Below are 21146 nucleotides of genomic sequence, written 5' to 3' on the forward strand. Positions count from 1 at the left end.
ATAGCTTCACAATGGCTAATCGAACGTTTTCCGGTAGAAGCCCCCTCAATGCAACCGGAAGGAGTTGCGTCATAATCACGTGGCAGTCATGAGACTTTAGGTTCTAGAACTTTTTCTCTGCCATGTTTATTATTCCCTTTATATTCGACGAGAAGCCAGACGGTACATTAATACTGAGCAGGCATTCAAAGAAGATTTCCTTCTCTTCTTTGGTAAGCGCGTAGCTTGCATGACCCTGATGTATGTCGTCTTTTCCGTGCATACGTTGCTGGTCCTCCCGTGCCTCAGGTGTATCTTTTGTCTTCCCATACACGCCCAAGAAGCCAAGCAGGGTCACACAAAGATTCTTCGTCACGTGCATCACGTCGATTGCGGAGCGGACCTCTAGGTCTTTCCAATAGGGCAGGTCCTAAAATATAGATTTCTTCTTCCACATGGGTGCGCATCCGTCAGCGTCATTCGGAACAGGTTGTCCACCAGGACCCTTTCCAAAGATCACCTTCAAATCCTTGACCATATCATGTACATCAGCACCAGTACCATGGCGAGGCTTCGTCCGGTGATCCGCCTCACCTTTGAAACGCATGCCTTTCTTTCTTACGGGATGCCTGCTCGGAAGAAATCGACGATGTCCCAGGTACACATTCTTCTTACAATTAGCGAAATATATACTGTCGGTATCTTCCAAATAGTGCGTGCATGCGCGGTATCCCTTGTTTGTCTGTCCTGAAAGGTTACTAAGAGCAGGCCAATCATTGATGGTCACGAACAGCAACGGCCTTAGGTACGTACACCTGTTCCATTCCATGCACGTACACCTGTTCCATTCCACAGTTGTAAGAGTTCTTCAACTAATGGCCTTAGGTACACATCAATGTCGTTGCCGGGTTGCTTAGGGCCTTGGATGAGCACTGGCATCATAATGAACTTCCGCTTCATGCACAACCAAGGAGGAAGGTTATACAAACATAGAGTCACAGGCCAGGTGCTATGGTTGCTGCTCTGCTCCCCAAAAGGATTAATGCCATCTGCGCTTAGACCAAACCATATGTTCCTTGCGTCATCTGCAAACTCCTTCCCGTACTTTCTTTCGATTTTTCTCCACTGCGACCCGTCAGCGGGTACTCTCAACTTTCCGTCTTTCTTACGGTCTTCTCTGTGCCATCGCATCGCCTTGGCATGCTCTTTGTTTTGGAACAAACGTTTCAATCGTGGTATTATAGGAGCATACCACATCACCTTGGCAGGAATCTTCTTCCTGGGGCGCTCGCCCTCGACATCACCAGGGTCATCGCGACTGATCTTATAGCGCAATGCACCGCATACTGGGCAAGCATTCAAATCCTCGTACTCACCGCGGTAGAGGATGCAATCATTAGGGCATGCATGTACCTTCTGCACCTCTAACCCTAGAGGGCAGACAGCCTTCTTTGCTTCGTACGTACTCTCGGGCAATTCGTTGTCCTTTGGAAGCATATTCTTTCTCATTACCAGCAACTTTCCAAATCCCTTGTCAGATACACCATTCTCTGCCTTCCATTGCAGCAATTCGAGTGTGGTGCCCAGCTTTTTCTTGTCACCTACGCAATTTGGGTACAACAATTTTTTGTGATCCTCTAACATGCGCTGTAACTTCGTCTTCTCCAAATCACTTGCATAGTTTCTCTTTGCATCGGCAATGGCCCGACCTAGATCATCAACGGGCTCATCTGATGCCTCTTCTTCAGCTTCTTCCCGCATTGCCGGCTCAGCTTCTTCCCGCATTACCGGCTCAGCTTCTTCCCCCATTGTTGTATCATCATATTCAGGGAACCCATGGCCAGGATAGCTGTCGTCGTCCTCTTCTTCTTCATTATCTTCCATCATAACCCCTCTTTCTCTGTGCTTGGTCCAAACATTATAGTGGGGCATGAAACCAGACTCAAACAGGTGGACGTGAATGGTTCTTGACGTAGAGTAATTGTGACCATTCTTATAGCCAGCACATGGAAAAGGCATAAAACCATCCGCCCGCTTGTTTGCCTCAGTCGCAGGCAGAAAAGTATGCACGCCATTAATGAACTCGGGAGAGCATCGGTCATCGTACATCCCTGCCGGCTCATCTTCAATACACAGCACCGAAAACACCAAATTAATACAATACATAAAGTTCATACAACACTTAAATGCAACAAACAAATAACTCTCTAGCTGAAGACTTTAAATTCAACAACAAATGTGATCAAGATCGCAACTAAGGTAACAATTGATCCAACAGCATAATGATACCAAGCCTCACTATGAATGGGATATTTTCTAATATTTCTAATCTTCAAGCGCATTTTCTCCATCTTAATCTTGTGATCATCGACGACATCGGCAACATGCCACTCCAATTCCATCTTCTCCCCCTCAATTCTTTTCAATTTTTCTTTCAAATTCTCGTTTTCTCTTTCAACTAAATTTAACCTCTTGACAATAGGGTCGGTTGGAATTTCCGGTTCAACTACCTCCTACAAACAAATATCTATGTCAGCTTGATGGGCATAATTTGTCATAAACACGAAATGCAACAAATAGTTTTAAAAGAGAATATACCACATCCGAATCATAACAAGGACGAGGGCCGACGGGGACGGATATCAAAACCATGGCACTATGTATAACAAACAACGTACGGGTAAGATAATTATACGAGTAACTATATATCCAAATCACACAAACATCAAAATTTTATATAAAATTTCATGAACAAGAGGCTCACCACAAGGTGGTGCCGGCGACGGGACGGTGCGGGCGATCGACGGTGGTTACGACGGAGATTTAGAAGGCACTAAGTAAACCACACCTACATATGCAAACTAAGTGTTATTTTGACCTCCATTTGCATATAAATCAAATACTACCACATATAATTCCTCCCAAATTACTAAAACCGACAATTAATCACTATATAAACCAATGCAAGAGCTAATCTAGCAATGAGATATGAAAGGAGAAAGTTGCTAACCTTTGTGATCATTTGAATGGATGGTGGCCTGCAAATCTTGACAAATTTTAGGCAAAATTTGTGATGAACTCGAGAGGAAGAAGGGAAGAATAGAGGACAGGGAGAGGGGAAAGGGGGAAGAACAGAGTGCGGGTGGATGAAGGGTTTATATAGGACGACCTTTAGTACCGGTTCGTGCCACGAACCGGTACAAAAGGTGCTGGAGGGGCCCCACTTTGACAACATCCTGCCACCACTTCCTTTAGTACCGGTTCGTGGCATGAACCAGTGCTAAAGCTTCGCCATGAACCGGTACTAAAGAGCTCCTCCTGCCTAGCCGTTGGAACCGGCACTAATGGACACATTAGTGCCGGTTCTGTTACAAACCGGGACTAATGTGTCACACATTTGACCCTTTTTCTACTAGTGCACGCACACTGTCTCCACACTGCCCTTCTGCCACAACACACATATGGACACATACACACGTTCTCTCTCAGTCACACACACAAAATCAGTATTAAAAAAACTAGGGCGCACCTAAAACGTCCAAATCCAAATAAACACGAACTGGAGCTAAATTCAAATATATGGAAATATTGCAGTGTCAAGAACTTTCACAGGAAAAAAAGTTCAGTAATATTCGAGGATTCTTTTCACACACACAAAAATGTTCGGTGGATGTCCTTCGAGTGCAGCACGGTGACGCACCGTTCGATCGACCACGCGGCCGCGGTTCACGCGCTTGCACAGAATTCCGTATCATGGCTGTGGTACTAACTAATAAAAGCACTGCCTAAGTCTAATGTTTACGTGTACTAGTACGGTTTTCTTTTAAGTTTGACCAACCTTATATATAAAACTAAAGTAAGCTCCCACACACGCACTCATCAATATGCCGCCGCCGCCATTGCGCATGCCGGCGCCCGCCTGCTCCGGCCAACAATTTCTCACCCATCACCGCCGTGTCGCCACCATCCCTGTGCCATGAAGCCGAAGGCTCGCCCGCTCATGTCGTCTGCGGTCCCTCCTTGCGATGCCGCCGCGCTGCCAAGCACGCGAGCAGCTGGTGGAGCCGCGTCTATGCACGCAGCGTACGAAGAGGAGGACCAGCGCGTGCTCCAGCACGCCGGCGAGGAGGAACTAGCGTGTCATTGTCGTCTCCACCCGCGCGGAGGAGGCGCGCATGGTGGCTGTCGCGGCGGAAGCCGGTCGCACGCGCGTCGAGCCCGCAAACCGGGTGCGGATGCGGAATCTACCTTCGAGACCTTGAATGCCACGTGGATCCTACAATCTGAAGGAGCAATTTGGGTCAGTCGACTCATGTGAGCCGTTTGATGCAACATGGATGGCTAGAAGGGCTTCTTCCACCTCTTCTGCCGTCTTCTTCCTTCGCTCTGTCGAACTTTTTTCACAAATTGACTGAACCAAATTATACTACTAGTACGAACATATTAAGTACAGTAGGAACACGAAGATACGAGAAGTAGTACCAACTGCAAGAAGAACAGTGGTAAGACATAGTACTAGTACTACTGTATGTACTAAAGAGTTCAAATAACGAGAAAGAACATAAACATAGTTCTGCTAGGGCCGCAACACAACACACCCTTGAAAATAAACTAAGCAACTAGTCCGCTTGACACTGTAGTAGAACCAGCATGAGCGACGACACTGCCACCTACTCGGAGTCCGAGTCCACGTCCTCGACTTCGTCCTCGTCCCTCTTCCTCTTCCTCTTCGACGACGCTTCTTTGCTTTAACCGGACATTGGGCTCTGCTTCTTCATCCATCCTTTGTAGATATTTAAACAAATGTAGGCATCCATTGCTGCGTATAGGATGTGATCTTCATCTAATGTCTTCGACTCCCGTGCATGATGAGACTCGTGATGAGGTTTCTTTAGTTTAGCGTACGAAGGATCAATCATCGCTGCTGCCAGGGTCAGCATTGAAGGTTGAGAGGAGGACACCAGGCTTGCCTTCTTGAGATCGAAGGGCTGGCCTACAACGAGACCTATCCGACGCAGGACATCCCTGTCGTTCTTAAAGCCTACAGTAACGAATTTCACTCTTTTGTCCTTGAGGAAGTTCTTAAAATCCTGGCACTCAATGTCGGCATGGCATATGTGGTAGAACTAGCAAATGTTATGTACGCAAACCTGGATCACGGTGGGCTTCTTCCTCTCTTCGTCCTTTAGATCCTTCTCTTGTCCCAGGACTGTGGTGTACTCAACATCTAGCCCAGCGACCCACTCATCCATTGAACTGTTGAACATGCATAGGAAGCGAGCAAGCCATGCTTTCACCGTCTCGGATCCACGTGTGTAGATGACGATGAACTGATCGCCGGTGATGGCTCTAACCTGGTACTCAGCGGCGACCATGGAGATTTGGAAGACCATGGATTTTGGAGGAGGGTTAGGAGAAGTTGAACTGTTGTACCCCGCAAAAAAACTGGGAGCGAACTAATGTGAAAGGACGGGACGACTGGGAGCGAACTGTTGTAAGGTAGAAGACGGGGACGAGTAGGGCGTGCGAACGGTGTGGGGTTGCTGGCTTGCTCGGTGGATAAACAGCTGCAAGCCCCCAAAGAGTTCTCGAGAACTATGCGGGAACCACTAGATGTCATGTCTATTGGACCCATATCGTAGGCCTGACGGTATAGCTTCTGCCTGTTCGCACGCCATGCCGGCGCGTGGATGTAACTTCACTTAATTCCATCAAATGTCGCGCCTCCCACGACCTTCGCCTCCCTCGCGCGGTCGCGCCCTTTGAGACTTTGACCGGCTATAAATGAGCAATTTTTTTGCCTTTTTTTAGACATGCAATTTTTTTTGCCTACTCCGCATGCATGATACTCCCTCTGGTCCTTTTTACTCCCGTCAACTGTTTGCAAAGTGTTTGACCAAATTTATACTCTTTTTTTGAACACCACCTTATATCAATTAACTAGCCACACTAGTACACTCATTGATACAATATTCACCACACAGGGCGGTACGTTATTTACAAGAATACCATCTAATCTATTATCAAAGCTACACTTAGCGATTAAGTGTGCCACCTTATTGGCCGAACGGCTAATCTTTAACAATTGAAGATTGTTGATCAACTTCGAGATGCTCAATGCTTTCATCTTCGGGTCACGCATAGCAGACCTGTCATAGTCCCCGATGCAAGAGACGCTACCACAAAAGCGCAATCAGTCTCTAAAATTACAGGATTATGAAGAGAAATACCTATGTAGAGACCGGCAATGCAAGCCCTAAGCTCCGCTTCCTCCACGCTTTGACAGGCATCAATGAAATCCCACGACCAAATTTATACTAAAAATATCGATATCTACAATACTGATTATAATGAGCATAAGAAGTACGATTTATAATGAGTGTAAAAATATTTATATCACATTTTGAATGTTGACACATTTTTCTATAAGTCTGGTGAAAGTAGAGGTACATTGACTTCAGACAAAACATAAATGCAAATTGCAGACTAGTTCCTCCGTCCAGGTGCGTGCCATGTCCTATCTTGTCATCACAACAAGGTTAGCAATTAGAGTACCACTACCTCCCTTCTAGTTTAAAGGGCTCGATTCAAAATTTTCACCTACTCTTAGCAAGATAGTAGAGGCAGTGGAATAGTTTTTGAAGTCTGCAAAAGCACTCAAGTAGTGTTGTCGTTCTTCACAAAACAATGTGTTTACCAATGCATGCATGAACACTAGTTACTCTAGCCCCCCTCTCTTCTTTAATTCTTTGCCACATCAGCATGTCTGCTATTCCCGTGTGCATGATACCAGCTGAGATACCACCATTATGGCCAGCCTTAATCATCACATGCAATAATTTAGTGCACCTAGAAATATGAACATTTGTGGGGCGTGTATGTTTTTAATGACTTGAGGCTATACCTAGCCCGGCATGCAAGATGACTTATTATGCACTGTTCCCCGTACCTGCGGGAAGCCCGTGTGGAAAAATTTGCATGCATGACTCTCCTCCCCCCACGCCTGTCCAATCCGTTGTGACCAGCAATATTTCCACCCCTTCACTCCCCCATAATTTACTCCAACAAATATGTCCACGTAGTTGTTACTTAACTACAGGTGCATTGGTTACTGACATATGGGCCCAACAGGGGTCTGGCCCACATGTCACTGACGCAACTGGACCTGTAGTTAAGTCAATGCAGCCCAGTCTATATCTTACGTAGGTGTGCCATTGCTCGCTATAAATACTGCACCTCCCACGACATCGCTATCTCCTCCCCCTCACGTTCACATTCATTGCTATCTCCTCCCCCTCCCTCTCACGTCGACCACCATGGCATCACCCCTCCCAAGCTCTAGGATCCCCTCGTTGCACCGCGCGGATGGTCACGCGTCGCCGTTCCGTTCCTCGCTGCCACTAGTCTAGGAGGACGCGTCGGTGTTCCGCTCCTCGCCGCTACGCGACGCGTCGCCGTTCCGTTCCTCGCCGCCACTAGTCGAGGAGGACGCGTCGGCGTTCCCAATCTAGACGGAGAGAGTACTACTATTACTTAGTACATGCAAATGCACGTTTTAACATTACGATGCAGTTTTTGTAAAAGTAGAAAAACAACACTAGTCAAGCTTGTGAAACGATTCAATGCAAAACAAATGCAAAAATGCTTGTTTGATTGTTTACTTTTAGCTTCCTTCTCTATCGTACTTTGTACGGAGTATCTCACTAGTTGGAAAGTCATGCAAATTCCCAAACCGTTTCCTACACCATGTATCAAATTTTTTGCATAACAAGTTGTGCCGTGCAATTGGAATTCCAACTTGAGTACTACTACTAGTAGGAGTACCAGGGGCCAGTTCTTTTAGGCTTCTAGATTAGTAATCCCATAACTAGTACCTTCGTCCTGGTTTATTGGTCCCCATTGTAATCTCTGTCAAATTTTGATCATAAATTTAACTAATGCAATGTTAGTGCATGTCACATGCACTACTCCATCCGTCTAGGTGAGTAAGTCATCTTAGGCTGTGCACCGTGACCAAGGAGGAGGAGAAAATGAGAAACATTAATGTTTATTCGCTAATTAATAGTATTGCATGCAATGAACTAACCACTGCATGTCGTGTTTGATATCTCAAGTCATTAAAAGCATGCACACTCTTTATCTCTTATTGGTTGATATGTCAAGAAACAAGAAACGAGGTAGAAGTTAATGCATCGCGCCTAAGTGTTTTGGGATTATTAGGTTTTCGTAAGATGACTTACACACCTAGACGGAGGGATTACAATGGTGAGGAATAAACCAGTTAAATCTTTGGTCAAAATTTAGCACAAATTACAATGGTGAGGAATAAACCAGGATGGAGTAGTAGTTTAGAAGCCCAAATAAATGAGTGAGGCGCCTTATTGTTACTCTCCACTCTGACTAGTCTTGTGGGAAAAGCTGGGGAAGCCGCCAAAAGAACTGGCCCTAGGAGTAGTATATATTGATCGAGTGTGCGAGATGAACCGGAGAAAGTAAATGCAGAGAGATGAAATGCAAAAAAGACGGAGGGATGTGATGGTTGCTTGTCCGTTTATTTTACCAGGCCACTTATTACTGGGAGTGGTTGGGTTTTGTGATATGACAGCTTTACTGCCGTGCCACGAGCAGGGTGAGAGGTGAGACTCCCATGCAGCGCCGCCCTCTACACTTGTACTACATCGATCATGGTTTATTAGTCCCCCATTGAATTTGACTGAAGATTTAACTGACAAAATGTTAGTGCATGTCAACAAAACTATATCGTTGGATTCGTATTTGAACACAGTTTTGAATGATATAATTTTAGGTGACATCCATCAGCATTTATCGTACTATATATAATTTTAGTTCAATTTTTGGTCGTACTAATCTATAGTAGTAAGGTGCCCGTGCGTTGCACCGAAGAGTGAAATGCATTGATCGGGGAGTTGTTTATTTTGACGAAAGATGTGGGGGTCATCTCATGTGTAACGGGTATCGATAGGTTTCTTCCAATATTATTTCATCTCTAGAGCTCACAAACATCTGGGTGAAATAGATAAAAAGGTATCTTTTGCGAACAAAAGTGTTCAACTGTTCAACCTGCATCCAAAACTTGTGAAGAAATAACACTTATTGTGCTTTACAAGAAATGATCTTTAAGAATTAGTTTTTGAGTATCGATTGTTATACATGTTGGCTACAGATGACATGGCACTTTCTTATAGTCAACAGTTGGCTATACTATTAAGTAATATTAACAATGCCCTTATACACCTAGACGGAGGGATTAAATGAGGATGACTTGCAAGCGGGCAGAGGAGATGAAAGAAATGGTTCATCGTAAGTCTTTCACCAGTACTGTAGTAAAAATTCATACATGGAAGATTCTAGACTAAACCATAAACGGATACACTTTTATTCATGCGCGATACTCCAATAGAGCAAGATCCTGCATGGAAGTCTCCACATGCTTAGACAGCGGATTACATTGAGCGAAGACTAATGATCAACATTTAACTTGATAATGCGTATGAACATGTGAACCTCCTTGGAGTCCCCGTGCACCGCGTCGGCGGGTAAAGGATGCCATGGGTTTTCCAAGTCCACATTGGCAGGATAGTCCCAGCTCCCCAGAGTCCAAGTCCGTTCGATGAGGCCGGTGTCGCCGCCCACGTGACCCAGAGGGGTAGTAACACTGACCATGCACTCATACATCGGCCTCGTGTCAGTGTCAGCTTCAGCGGCATCGCCCCTGACGCACATTACAGAGACGGGGAGGCGGCCTGCGCGGGCCTGGCCGGTGCCCACGATCAAGAGGAAGACGCTGCCGTCCTCCTCGAGACTAGCAGGCGGCGGTGATCCTCCGGCGACTCTGCATGGTGAATGGGTAGCACGTCTCGTACTTGATGTTCTCCGCCAAGGGCCAGCAGTGACCGCTGCACGCATCCGTGAGGTGATGCAGCATGTCCACCGGCGAGCCACAAAACGGCATCGGGCACTCATAGCAGTGGACGAAGGGCTCCTTGGAGGCATCGACCAGGCTGTCCATGAAACGGGAGTGGCTGTAGGGCACATTGCGCTAGTTGAATATATGAGCAAGTTACTACTAGATTTAATCTAAATAAGCACAAAATAAATCATGAATTCTACCACGATTTTCGAATAGGAAGGACAGAAACACATACGATGCAACGGGAGCAGCACCGTTAGCGTTGAGGTTGTCTCCCATGTCCAAACACCACGTAGACACGGTCTTTGAGCACGATCATGGTCTTGACCTGTTGTGCTCGCACTGGTAGCAGGAACTAGTAGAGGATTTTCTTTATTTATAACTCTCCTCACATTTTTTTGGCTTTGAAGTGAATCATGGTTGTGGACATTATGTATGAATGTGCAGATATCTGTGAACATGAGTTTGATGTGGAAGTTGAACTTGGAATGTCGGGCTTGCGCGTGAACTATACCATGTCCAATGCTTTGTCTATTATTGTTTGGAAAGTATTGTTGTTATTACATGACCCGAAAAAACATTTTGTGCCACGTCAGTAGATGCACGGACATCACAACAGGCATGCTGACTGGATAAACATTTGAACCTAGCTATTATGAAGGAAATTTTGTATTGACAACAGTTTTAGATAGCAGGAGACGCCTAGCCTGCTCTGCCTCTGCTAGCTTATTTCTGACTTCTTCCATCTCTTCTTTGGCTTGGTTGAAGAGAGCATCCGATTGCTCTTTTCGCTTCTTCAGGAACTCAGCTACATTCTCAAGGGCTGCTGCACGCTTTCTTTCAGCCTTTACTAATGCCACGAGGACATGAACAGCTGTCGACTCCACCTGGCTTGTGTGTAATCCAGCATCATCTGGGAATATGCACCTTATGTCTAATCCAGCATCATTAGGGAACTGGCACCTTGTGTGTAATCCAGCCTCATTTTGGAAATATGATCTCGAGGTTGACCATACTTCCCTCCTCGTAGGACCTCCATCCTAACACTACAAGAAATATGTCAACTTGTGACCTTGACTATTGGTCACTGAAAGGTCATTGTTTTTCATTTGCGACCTTTTTGTGACCAAAAACAGAAGGTCAAAAGATGGCGGTCATAAACTGAAATTAACGACCTTCTCTGTGAGAAGGTTGTAGATGTTTACGACCAAAATATGCCTATTGTTTTGTTTTGGTCACTAGCAGCCTCCCCAGGCCACGTAGGCATCCGACGTGGCAATCTAATGTGGCACAAGAATCAACCCGCTCCAATTCGATTTTCTACATGGCCCTAGCCCAACAATTCAGCCCATTTATATTTTTTTGCTGCTAATTTTGGTGAACTACATGGGCCAAGCCCTAGGCCTTTTTATTTTCTGGGCCATGGCCTTTTTGTACCAGCAGTTTTAGTTTTCTTTTTTTATAAAATGGGTCCATTAGTCAAACAGGTCCCACTTGTCAGGTTTTGATAAATGGGTCCCAGCTATTAGGCTCAGATTCTTCATATTTCAATTTGACATCATATTTGAATTTCATAGTAAGAAAATAACCAGTATTTAAATAGGCAAGCAGAAAACACACATAATTATTCAAATAACAATAGCCCGATTCACTACAAGCTCTACAAATGACACGTAATACAAGCTCTAACGTATGCAATGCTTTACAAGCTCTACAAATGCAAAGCTCTACAATACTTTACAAGCTATCCAAGTAATGTTACAAGCTCTACAAGTGTTTTCTTCTTCAGCATGGAGCTGCTTCAACAATGATCAAATGTCGGACTCACGGACAGACATAGTCAGGACTGGGCTGACAGAAATACAGCATGCCTTCCACAGTCGCCCTGTTACACGAATCGGCTGAGAAGAATCAGAAAAACTGGAGCCAATATAATATGAACATTCCATTCAAAAAAGTAATAAAGGAGTAAAGGACAATTCTTTATATAATGATAAACAGATTTCAGCTAGTACCAAGCTTTTTTAGCCGAGCTAGTTAAAATGAGATATTCATACAAGACAATAGAGACTATATGAATATGCATGGCACAAGTGCAGGTCCTGGTTACTGGCTACACATATAACACCAATAAATGGATAGAACAATAATGGGAACAACGCCAGATTACACACAAAGCTCTATCCATAGTGCCAGCTATGGATAAAATCATGCACACTCCCAACAGAACTCAGTCACACAGTATAATTCTGACTATAATATAACCAGAGAACTAAAGATTCTACATACTTCGAACTCAACTAATAAGTGAGAATGATCTGATTGCAAACAATCTTGTTTGATTTGTTTATATTACTAAAACAGACATATCTTCCTTTATGTGAAGAAGTCTGCTTCCTTCTTTAGTTAGTAGTAATCATTCCATGCAAATCAACCATGTGTGAATGCTTGATCATGGTCTGGAGATTACACGCATAGAGGAATAGAATCCTAAACAAAATAGTATCAAACATCGGTGGGTGCTCAACCTATTTACCATACACAAGCAACACTTAAACCGTAGCATGTGCATATACTTGTGTCACATCAGGGGGTTCGGAATGTACTCAACATAATCTAATAAAAAGGATTGGGAGCAGAGGGAGAGGGAGGTGGAGATGGACGTGCTACCTGTTGCTGCGGTGGTGCCTCTTGGTGGTCATGCTTGAACTCCTCCTGAAGCTGCTCACTAACCTGCAGGACAAATAAGACCATGGGTGAGCTGCTGCATAGGCATATACATTAAGTGAAGATAAGGAGAAGAACCTGGAAGAAGAGAGGTGCTCTGTCCTCCTCCGTCCATGCCCGTCCTCCTCCGTGCCGACGTCAAACAACCTCCGTTCGCCGCTTGCGAGCACCATGCGCCTTGGTTGGCCATGACGCCCTTGTCCTCTGCTGCACGAATGAAAACCAAAGCATCAGTATAGCTACACTGGCACATAATGAATACGTGGTATCACAGACATTCTCTAATTTACAAGCACCCAAACATATACATGCACCAGTTATTATCAGGTTAAGCCTCCTTAGTTTAGTGATCATTTACCCATACAATTTTTCACCAAGGATTGCACCAGCTGTCATGATTCAATTGAGATCTACTAAACTACATCATCACAGGAATGGCAAGCAATTTTAGATCTTAAAAAATGATCCACACACAGTCTTAGTGCTCCATCAAAGAATCAATTAAATTTGCTCTCAAACATACAAACAAAGTTTAGGGAAAACCAAATGAACAAGCACTTATTGTGCAGGACACATAGCTATTTCATAAGCACTCATGTGGATATGTATGCTAAATGTATTGTGCACAAAAAGGTGAGGCTCCCAACAGCCCAATATTATGACTATTACAGTTCAGATTTTGATAATAAAACTGACATGTGTGATCATATAGCTAATAAAATACATGGCACAATATGAGTACATTCCAAATAGCTAAAAAAGCCCATAGTACCACAAGGACATGCACTGCAGTATATCTTGCAATGCAGGTTTTTGACTGAACAGTAACATCCCCTACATAGTAGTAACTAGGGAATTAATTGATGATTGGTACAGTAAAACAAAATTACAAGCACTACTCGTAGTAGCACCTACAACAGTTTTTGACTGAAGAGAATGTTGCTTATATTGAAATAACATAGACTAATAACTAAGGTTACTTTGTTGTAACTCTCTCTGTCAGGTTATGCCAGGTGTAATGTGACATCACAATACCACAGAAGAATACAGTGAGGATACCACTCAAATCTAGCAGCTGCAAAGATCAGACAAACAGGGTGAGTTCTTAGATTCAGACTACTACTAGTAATGTAGGTTTCTATGTTGTATCCTGATAATAACTGGACCCAGACTTGATCTCTGCATACCTTCTTATAAACCTGGTATTTGATGACTCACCGCTTCGCTTGCATCGGCCGCCCCTATCTCGACCAATGACTCGCTGTCGGAGTTTGACTCGGTTTTGAGAGCCTGGTTCCCTGCGATCAAAACAATGCAGCAACAGGTGAGACATACTCCTGGTGTGTCTGATTAGGGTATGATCAATCTCCTTCTGAATTGAACTCTAAAGCAATATAGTTCTATGTTGGACCAGCTTTAGTTTGGAAGACAAGAAAAATCTTAGGAATTCTGGAGCAGAGAAAAACGTCTGCACACAGATGGACAAGTGATGTTTCTCTTCTCTTCAGAACTTACTGAGATATGCTGCAGTTTGCATGTCTAATTTCTGAGTTGCTCACAGTCAACCAATGCTAAGTATTGACTTGACCCATAGAATTCCGCACATACTGATAACAAGATCCAATTCTATTATAGGTTGAAGGCATATATTACATACCAGAGATGGCCGCCATTTGCGACTGGGTCGGCGTCATGACGACATGGTGCTGCGGCGCCCGGAGGCCTTCGGACCACCACAAGTGGTCGGCGTTGCTTCTATCTTTTTCCAATCACGATCAAACCTATAAAAACAGACAAAAAGAAAGAGATGAATCGCTTCATAGTAATGTCAGTTACATACTCGCTACCTATAACTAACATAAATGTAGTTGGACTCCTTGTCAAAATCACTTCTCCCCCTCTCTCTCTTCCCAGCTGCAGATATACATACAACATGCACTCCAACCAAAACCCAAAAGTACACAATCCGGGTGATACATCAGTTAGACATGAATCATAACTTACAGAAAGTAAAATAAAACCTCCTCCATGCTTTAAAACAGACATCCAATAAAACACGTACTATGTCTTTTGTTAGTATATGCTCGACCTCTGCTAGCCATGAACGGATCCCCGTATAGAGATTTTGTAGAAATCTAACCAAGCCAATTCGGCCAGCAAGCAAAACCAATCACTGGTAGAAAAAGGGCCTGTTGTCCTGGTTCGTAAGGGCCTTTTGTCCCGATTCCTGAACCGGGACTAAAGGGTCGGTACTAATGCCCTGCCCCTTTAGTCCCGGTTCAATCCAGAACCGGGACTGATGGGCCTCCACGTGGCCTGTGCGCGTAGCCCAGGCAGGAGACCCTTTGGTCCCGGTTGGTGGCACCAACCGGGACCAATAGGCATCCACGCGTCAGCATTTCTGTGGCTGGGGTTTTTGTTTTTTTTTGAAGGGGGGGGGGTTGGGGGTTTTGGGGGGTTAATTTAGGTGTTTCATATATTGTGTTAGCTAGCTATAATTAATAGACAGAAGTGTCCTCTCTTATGTCCGTGCTTGGTCGACGCTACATACTATACATACGTATAGAGAGGACTAGACACGCTAGCTAGCTAGTAAGCAAATGAAGGAAACAGAAGATCGTCATGAACATATATGCATATAGAGAGAATTGATATCGACCACCTCTCCTTCTCCGAGAGATTGGTCGAACAACAAGTTCTCGTATATCTATCCGACACTACCGGCTACATATATACAATAATTATCTCTTACAAATATAATCATATGGACTCATGGTCCACATAGTATTCTCCGTCTTCAGCGATCATGTGGTCAAGAAAGAATGCCGCCAATTCCTCTTGAATTGCTCGCATGCGAGCTGGTGCTAGGAGTTCATCCCGCTTCCGAAACATCTAATTTGAAGAAGGGGGTCAATACATATATATATATATATATATATATATATATATATATATATATATATATATATATATATATATGAATGAATGAAACTCAACACAAATGATGGTAATAAAATAAAATTGTGAATGTTGTTATTTACGTACTTCATATTATTCGTCAGTGTAGCCCCGCTCACAGGTCGTGTGGCGGATGGACTCGCAAACGTAGTATCCACAGAAATCATTCCATTTTTCCTACCACAACCACTTTACAAGAAATAGAGGTCAATCAAACTGATAAGCAAGAATGCCAAATCAATAGGAGATGCGCGGAACATGCTACTATAGTGCTTACTTTCGGGTGTCTAAATTGCAGCTTCTTCGGGAGTCCTGGAGCTTTTTTGGAGAATTTTTTCCAAACCCTGCCAGACAAAGAAAACAATTACTTGACATATCAGGAAATGAACAAAGTTGCTGATATGGTGGATAATGATCGATTTAACTTACTTCTCGAGCATTTGAGTCATGTCCGCATAGTCCTGGGGATCTTTTCGTTTTGAGACTAAGACAGTTACTAGTCCCTGCTCAAGCTTAATCTCTAGGAGAATATAGTGGTAACTACACACACATGCATAACTCATCAACTACATTACTATAACCTTGACTAATATATATATATAAGGGAAACCGAATACGCACAAGATAGTAACACTCACGCAAAGGTTCTTCATCACGTGCATCATGTCGATTGAGGAGCGGACCTCTAGGTCTTTCCAGTAGGGTAGGTCCCAAAATATAGATTTCTTCTTCCACATGGGTTCGTGTCCCTCAGCGTCATTCGGAACAGCTAGTCCACCGGGACCCTTTCCAAAGATTACGTAGTGTAAATCATTGACCATAGCAAGTACGTGATCACCGGTACGCATGGCGGGCTTCGTCCGGTGATCTGCCTCGCCTTTGAAATGCTTGCCTTTCTTTTGACATTGATGGTTGGTCAGAAGAAATCGACGATGGCCCAGGTACACATTCTTCCTGCATTTGTCCAGGTATATACTTTCAGTGCGTGCATGCGTGGTATCCTTTGTTTGTCTGTCCTGGAAGGTTACTGAGGAGCGAGCCAATCGTTGATGGTCACGAATAGCAACACCTTAAGGTTAAATTCCTCCTGTCTGTGCTCATCCCACGTATGTACACCGTTTCCATTCCACAGCTGTAAAATTTCTTCAACTAATGGCCTTAGGTACACATCAATTTTGTTGCCGAGTTTCTTAGGGCCTTGGATGAGAACTGGCATCATAATGAACTTCCTCTTCATGCACATCCAAGGAGGAAGGTTATACATACATAGAGTCACGGGCCAGGTGCTGTGATTGCTGCTCTGCTCCCCGAAAGGATTAATGCCATCCGTGCTTAAAGCAAACCATACATTCCTTGGGTCCTTTGCAAACCCATCCCAGTATTTCTCTCGATTTTTCTCCACTGCGACCCGTCAGCGGGTGCTCTCAACTTCCCATATTTCTTTCGGTTCTCACTGTGCCATCGCATCAACTTGGCATGCTCTTCATTTCTGAACAGATGTTTCAATCATGGTATTATAGGAGCATACCACATCACCTTCGCAGGAACCCTCTTCCTGGGGGGCTCGCCGTCAACATCACCAGGGTCATCTCGTCTGATCTTATACCGCAATGCACCGCATACCGGGCATGCGTTCAGATCCTTGTATGCACCGCGGTAGAGGATGCAGTCATTAGGGCATGCATCTATCTTCTCCACCTCCAATCCTAGAGGGCATACGGCCTTATTTGCTACGTATGTACTGTTGGGCAATTCGTTATCCTTTGGAAGCTTCTTCTTCAATATTTTCAGTAGCTTCTCAAATCCTTTGTCAGCCACAGCATTCTCTGCCTTCCACTGCAGCAATTCCAGTACGGTACTGAGCTTTGTGTTGCCATCTTCGCAATTGGGGTATAACCCTTTTTTGTGATCCTCTAACATGCGATCGAACTTCAGCTTCTCCTTTTGACTTTTGCATTGCGTCCTTGCATCGACAATGACCCGGCGGAGATCATCATCATCGGGCACATCGTTTGGTTCCTCTTGATCTTCAGCAGCTTCACCCATTGCAGCATCATTGGGCACATCGTCTGGTTCCTCTTGATCTTCACCAGCTCCCCCCGTTGCAGCATCACCGTATTCAGGGGGCACATAGTTGTCATCGTACTCTTCTTCTTCGCCGTCTTCCATCATAACCCCTATTTCTCCGTGCCTCGTCCCAACATTATAGTGTGGCATGAAACCCTTGTAAAGCAGGTGGGAGTGAAGGATTTTCTGGTTAGAGTAAGACCTCGTATTCCCACATTCAGTGCATGGACAACACATAAAACCATTCTGCTTGTTTGCCTCAGCCGCATCGACAAACTCATGCACGCCCATAATGTACTCGCAGGTGTGTCTGTCACCGTACATCCATTGCCGGTTCATCTGCGTGCATTATATATAATTAAGTGTCCAAATTAATAGAAGTTCATCATCACATTAAAACCAAAGTGCATACATAGTTCTCATCTAACAACATATAGCTCTGCAGAGCATCTAATTAATTAAACCATACATTGAAACTATGTAAAACATTTCAATGCGAAAACAAATGCGATCATAATCGCAACCAAGGTAACAATTGATCCAACGACATAATGATACCAAGCCTCGGTATGAATGGCATATTTTCTAATCTTTCTAATCTTCAAGCGCATTGCATCCATATTGATCTTGTGATCATCGACGACATCCGCAACATGCAACTCCAATATCATCTTCTCCTCCTCATTTTTTTTATTTTTTCCTTCAACAAATTGTTTTCTTCTTCAACTAAATTTAACCTCTCGACAATAGGGTCGGTTGGCATTTTCGATTCACATACATCCTACATAAATAAAATCTATGTCACGTTGGTCGGCATAATTTTCATAAACAATAAATGAACCAATAGTTATAAAGATAATATATATACCACATCCGAATCATAGACAGGACGAGGGCCGACGGGGGCGGATACCAAAACCATCGCACTATATAAGATGCAATAATAAAAGTAGGAAAATAATACAAGTATCTATGTAAACATACAAGTAAGAATATTTTTCCTTTCAAAAAGAAGATAAGAACAAGAGGCTCACCACGGTGGTGCCGGCGATGAGCTCGGCGCGGGTGATCGACGACGGTGAAGACGGGGACGGGGCGTGACGGACCGCTAAACCTAGACAAATATTATGGAAAATGGAGCTTGGAGGTCGAGCTTGGAGAGGAGAAAGCTTAAGTAGTGTGGCTCGGGCATTCCATCGAACACCTTGTGTGCATAGGAGGTGAGCTAGAGCACCACCAAGCCCTCTCCCCCTCGGCCAGAGAAAAACAGAGCACTGGGTTCTCTGCTCGCGAGCGAGGGGTATATATAGGCACCTCATTGGTCCCGGTTGGTGACATGAGCCGGGACTAAAGGGGAGCCTTTGGTCCCGGTTCAAGCCACCAACCGGGACCAATGGTGGTGGGCCAGGAGCGAGGCCCATTGGTCCCGGTTCATCCCACCAACTGACACCAAAAGGTCCAGATGAACCGGGACCAATGGCCCACGTGGCCCGGCCGGCCCCCTGGGCTCACGAACCGGGACCAATGCCCACATTGGTCCCCGTTCTGGACTGAACCGGGACTAATGGGCTAACCCGGTCTGGACCAAAGCCCTGTTTTCTACTTGTGAATTATGAATCGACAGAATCTAATCCCCCGACTGACACCGTCGGTTACCGAAGAGTAGGGTGGGGATTGGGGGGCAGGGGGCGACTCACAGCTGCACTTATTAATGGTGTAGGGCTCGGTCCAGATCTCCTTGGATTTTGGTAATGGTGTAGGGCTTGAGCCACTTATTAATGATCTAGACCGAGCTACTATAGTATGACCTAGATGTTACTAACAAGTGTTCTTTGCAGAATTAATGAATAAGTGTAGTATTTCAGACTAGCTAGAATTAATCTTTGTGCATACATCCTGCCATGCTGTTCCTTGCCAAATAAACTCCCAAAAGCAGTATTAATAAAATCGAAACGGAATAACACTTAGAGGACTACAGGAACCACAACAAGAAATTTTCTGTTGCGAGTAAGCTACTTGCCGTTGTCCATTTGCTCCCACCAAGTCAACCTATTATACATTCCCTGATCATCAGCGAATGGAGTTCCCTTCTTCCAGTGGAAGAAGTGGTATGTAATCTGAAATGAAGATTCAATTAGGAAAGCAATGACAATAGAGAAATAATTTCATGCTATAATCTTATGAGAAAAATAGCAATAATTTGTACTTCCAGAATTGAGGTTGGGCCAACTAGAACTGCAGTATTTACTGCCAGAATGATTTCATGAATTTTTCCACTACATTATTATATTTAAAGTAGGAAAAGAATGATTAAATGCAGGTTAACTATTTGGCTATTATGAAACAGTAAACCTTCAAACTAGAATACACTTTATTAGTTGGCAGGATTGGCGAATGTGTGGTAGCAATTTGTAGCTAGGGGAGGCGAAGGGTGGGCAGATGCGAACGTAATCAGCGCCACCAACGACGAAGATGGAGTTGCACATGCCATCTATGACTACGCCTTCTAACAGCCACTAACGCCAAGGCGCACTGGGACAGGATTGTCGTCCCAGAATGTTGTTCCCAAATAACAAGTTTTGTTCAAGCATCTATCAGCAAGATTATTCAGTATTGCCGTCACAGCACTCGCCAAGAGTTTTAAACACTTGAAGCATTAGGCAGATCTATTTTTTGTCCAAGCTACTTTGTACCCCACTTGTTTTGTTGACAAATAATAACAAGGATAATCAAAGATCATGTACAGTACCATGGTTGAGAATTCAGATCTACGGAGAATTTTGCTAATCAACCATTGCAGTAAAAAAATGTTTGGTATACAACCGGTCTCTCTATTTACACACCGAATCAATCAATGCCTTCCTGAACAATATGTCTTCCTGAAGAACATGAGAGAAGCAAAAGCCTCTTAGTACATTTGGCAGGCTAAATTCTGACCGCACGAAGCAAGCAATCGAGGTAAACAAACATGAATTGAGGTAAACAAACACGATCCACGGGAGTCGAGGACGTGTAAGGGAGGGAGGGAGGGGAGGGGGAGAGGCGGGTACCGCGAAGTGGCTGAGGTTGACGAGTGTCCAGGCCATGCCGGGGGTGCAGCCGAAGATGGAGAGGATGAGGAGCCAGGAGACGAAGAGGATGAAGATGTGGGTGGTCCAGACCCCCAGGTACATGAACCAGTCAGTGCTCTTATTCAGATCCGGCGGGGGCACCGCCTGCACGTACAGCTTCGCCATCGATCCCCTCGCCCTACCAGCGCGTGCGTGCTGCGGTGCGGTGGATCCCCCCGTCCGGCTCGGCGTCCCGAGAGCCGCGGGGTAGGGCGACACAGTGGAGTCAAGCGGCGGAGGAAGGTGACGATTTAGGGCCCCTCTCGATCTGGATCCGGAAGCTGCGGCTCGCTTCGATTTGGGGCCTCCCTCCCTCCCTCGCGTGCGGTATGGAGATAGGGTGAGGGGAGAGGGGCGGCGGCGGCGAGGTTGCC

General features: G+C 44.7%; 1 pseudogene; it reads right to left on the bottom strand.

Moving 5' to 3' along the window:
- Window positions 1-19626: 19626 nt before the first annotated feature.
- LOC123154701 (uncharacterized protein C119.09c-like) lies at window positions 19627-20898 on the bottom strand (annotated as a pseudogene).
- Window positions 20899-21146: the final 248 nt, after the last annotated feature.

Source organism: Triticum aestivum, chromosome 7A (assembly GCF_018294505.1).
Source record: "Triticum aestivum cultivar Chinese Spring chromosome 7A, IWGSC CS RefSeq v2.1, whole genome shotgun sequence".
In the NCBI taxonomy this organism is placed as follows: Eukaryota; Viridiplantae; Streptophyta; class Magnoliopsida; order Poales; family Poaceae; genus Triticum; species Triticum aestivum.